Source organism: Rhinoderma darwinii, chromosome 6, assembly GCF_050947455.1.
Source record: "Rhinoderma darwinii isolate aRhiDar2 chromosome 6, aRhiDar2.hap1, whole genome shotgun sequence".
NCBI lineage: Eukaryota > Metazoa > Chordata > Amphibia > Anura > Rhinodermatidae > Rhinoderma > Rhinoderma darwinii.
Window position 1 is genome coordinate 88046149 of NC_134692.1, and position 4347 is coordinate 88050495.

Genomic DNA, 4347 nt, shown 5'->3' on the forward strand with positions numbered 1-4347 from the left:
ACCAATAGACATAATCGGGGGCAATATAAGATACTTGAAGCCTCAGTAAAGTCTAGGTAATCCCTGGCAGCGCACACGCAGTCCCCAGAACCAATGACAAGACATACCTAGGGGCTATCCACATATAAAGGAACATCTCTCACAGACTGTTTATACACTGTATAGAAATATACACATTCTACCTGCATGTCACCAACACCATGTATGATACCTACATAGCATATCTATAGAACAACTCTATGAGCATGTTTCTTCTCATTAATACCGAGACCAGATATATATGAAGTCCACAATAAACTTGACCATCTATCCATCTTAACTTTTGCCTGCTGCTTATGCTTATTCTGCTCTTTGAACCCATGTATAATGTTGTGCCGATATCTCACACAGATTCTTGTAATGACAGGGGGGTAGGGAAACAGACAGTGAGCCCTAATCTACCCACCACTCAGTCCCTGCCTACTTGCAACGACCCGCCCTAGGCGACGGGGTACAACTGGGCGACGGTCCCTACACTCAGTCGGTGCACGACAGACAAACAGACAAGGGGACACAAGCAAAGGGAAATGGGGCAGTTGCCCACGGCAACACCGTGAGCAACAATAGAAGTGAACGAGCCGAGTCAAACCAGGAATGTACGAGGTACCAAACGCAGAGCAGGAGATTAGTCAGTAAGCCGGAGTCAGTATGAAGCAAGGTCAAATAGCTAGGAGCTGCAGCAAGGCCAGGAAACCACACGAGAAGAATCACAAGCAAAGGAGGAACAGGAAAGGCAGGTATAAATAGACAGAGGGTGGGAGCTAGCTCCGTCTGGCCAGGCTGCGATAGGCTCTCCCGCTCCTAAGCCTGCCATCATGAGTGGTGGAAGATGGAGTCAGTCTCAGAGACATAGAACCAGGTGCAGACTGATTACCCATGGGCGTATACACAGAAGTTGTGCCTGGCAGATCCTTTACTGTACCCCCCCTTTTATGAGGGGCCACCGGACCCTTTCTAAGTGGACCTGGTTTATTGGGGAAACGAAGGTGGAACTTCCTGACCAATACCCCAGCGTGAACATCCCGGGCGGGTACCCAAGTCTTCTCCTCAGGCCCGTATCCTCTCCAATGGACCAGGTACTGGAGGGAGCCTTGGACCATCTTGCTGTCCACAATCTTGGCCACCTCGAATTCCACCCCCTCAGGGGTGAGAACGGGAACATGAGGTTTCCTCGAGGGAGCCCAGGACTGGGAGCAGCGTTTAAGGAGGGAGGCATGAAACACGTCGTGTATACGAAAAGATGGGGGCAACTCCAGTCGAAGGAGACAGGATTGAGGACTTCAATAACCTTATACGGCCCTATAAACCGGGGAGCAAACTTCTTGGACGGGACCTTAAGGCGCAAGTTCTTAGACGATAACCACACCAGATCCCCGACCATAAACAAGGGGTTAGCAGAACGTCCTCTATCAGCCTGAGTTTTCTGTATACTCTGGGACGCCTCCAGGTTCTTCTGAACCTGGGCCCAGACTGTGTACAGTTCCCGATGAACGACCTCTACCTCTGGATTGTTAGAACTACCAGGTGAAACGGAGGAGAACCGTGGATTAAACCCAAAATTACAGAAAAAGGGGGAGACCCCTGATGAGTTACTGACCCGGTTATTAAGGGAAAATTCGGCGAGGGGAATGAATGAGACACAATCATATTGACAGTCAGAGATAAAACACTTTAAATATTGTTCTAGAGACTGATTAGTCCTCTCAGTTTGGCCATTAGTTTCAGGATGGAAGGCAGAGGAGAAGGACAGATCAATCTCCAACTTTTTACAGAAGGCTCTCCAAAACAATGAAACAAATTGTACCCCTCTGTCCGAAAAAATATTGACAGGGACCCCATGGAGACGCAGGATGTGTTTGACAAACAAGGTAGCTAACGTCTTAGCATTGGGTAGTTTCTTGAGGGACACAAAGTGGCACATCTTACTGAAGCGGTCTACTACCACCCACACCACCAACTTGCCTTGAGATGGAGGCAAATCGGTGATAAAATCCATGGAGATATGGGTCCAAGATCTCTGGGGAATGGGCAAAGAACGTAGTAAGCCCGCTGGTCGGGACCTGGGAGTCTTGGACCTGGCACAAACCTCACAAGCGGCGACGTAGGCCTTAATGTCTTTAGGCAACCCAGGCCACCAATAGTTTCTGGCAATGAGGTGTTTGGTACCCAGGATGCCTGGATGACCAGATAGTGCGGAGTCATGATTTTCCCTAAGTACCCTTAGCCGGAATTGCAGGGGAACAAACAGCTTGTCCTCAGGAAGGTTCCCGGGAGCTGAACCTTGATCAGCCGCAATTTCCGAGACTAAATCAGAATCAATAGAAGAAATTATTATAAAAGGAGGCAAAATACAAGCAGGATCTTCCTCCGAAGGAGGGCTGGCCATGAAGCTACGCGACAGTGCATCGGCCTTAATATTTTTAGACCCAGCCCTATAGGTAACCAAAAAGTTGAATCTGGTAAAAAATAGCGCCCATCGAGCTTGTCTCGGGTTTAGCCTCCGGGCAGATTCCAGGAAAACCAGATTCTTGTGGTTGGTAAGGACCGTTACCTGGTGCCTAGCCCCCTCCAGGAAGTGGCGCCACTCTTCAAATGCCCATTTAATGGCTAAGAGTTCGCGGTTGCCAATATCATAGTTACTCTCAGTGGGCGAAAACTTCCTGGAGAAGTAGGCACAGGGACGGAGATGGGTGAGGGACCTGGTACCCTGGGACAAGACAGCCCCCACTCCCACCTCGGATGCGTCAACTTCCACGATAAATGGCTCCATTTAGTTGGGCTGAACCAGCACCGGGGCCGAGATAAAGCACTTCTTAAGGACCTCAAAAGCCTGGACAGCCTCAGGAGGCCAGTGGAGGAGATCAGCACCTTTGCGAGTGAGATCCGTAAGAGGCTTAGCGATGACCGAGAAGTTAGCAATAAATCTCCTGTAATAATTAGCGAACCCCAAGAAACACTGTAACGCCTTCAGGGAGGCAGGTTGGACCCATTCCGCCACAGCCTGGACCTTGGCGAGGTCCATGCGGAATTCATGAGGAGTGAGGATTTGACCCAAAAATAGTATCTCCTGTACCCCAAACACACATTTTTTCGGTTTTCGCAAACAGTTTTTTTCCCGAAGGACCTGGAGCACCTTCCTGACATGCTCAATGTGGGAGGACGAGTCCTTGGAAAACACCAGTATGTCATTAAGGTCCACTACAAGAAATACCCCCAGGTAATCTCTTAAAATCTCATTTATGAAATTCTGGAAGACCGCAGGAGCATTACACAACCCAAAGGGCATGACGAGGTATTCGAAATGACCTTCGGGCGTGTTAAACGCAGTCTTCCACTCATCCCCCTTTTTGATGCGGATAAGGTTATACACCCCCCGTAGATCAAACTTAGAGAACCATTGGGCCCCCTGAACCTGATTAAAGAGATCAGGAATCAAAGGAAGGGGATACTGGTTCCATACAGTGACCTTATTCAAGTTACGGTAGTCAATGCATGGCCTAAGACCACAATCCTTCTTCCCTACGAAGAAGAAGCCAGCACCTACCGGAGAAGTAGAGGGACGAATGTAACCCTTGGCCAGGCATTCCTGGATATACTCTCTCATGGCTTCACGTTCTGGACAAGAAAGATTAAATATCCTACCCTTAGGGAGCTTAGCTCCTGGTACTAATTCGATAGCGCAATCGTATTCTCTATGAGGAGGTAACACTTCTGAGGCCTCCTTAGAGAAAACATCAGTGAAGTCATGAACAAACTCAGGTAGCGTGTTCACCTCCTCAGGGGGAAAAATAGAATTAACAGAAAAACATGACGTCAAGCATTCATTACCCCATTTGGTAAGCTCCCCAGTAATCCAGTCAAACGTGGGATTATGCAACTGCAACCAGGGAAGGCCTAAAACCAAATCGGACGATAATCCCTGCATCAACAGTACAGAGCACTGCTCCAAATGCATGGAGCCAACAAGGAGTTCAAAAACTGGGGTATGCTGTGTAAAATAACCATTAGCAAGAGGAGTGGAGTCGATACCCACTACCGGGACAGGTTTAGGCAAATCAATCAAAGGCATAGCTAGAGACATAGCAAATTCCACAGACATGACATTAGCAGAAGACCCTGAATCCACGAAGGCACTGCCGGTAGCAGACCTACCACCAAAAGAGACCTGAAAGGGAAGCAAGATTTTATTACGTTTCATATTTACGGGAAATACCTGTGCGCCCAAGTGACCTCCCCGATGATCACTTAGGCGCGGAAGTTTTCCGGCTGCTTATTCTTACGCCTAGGACAGGTGTTCACTTGATGCTT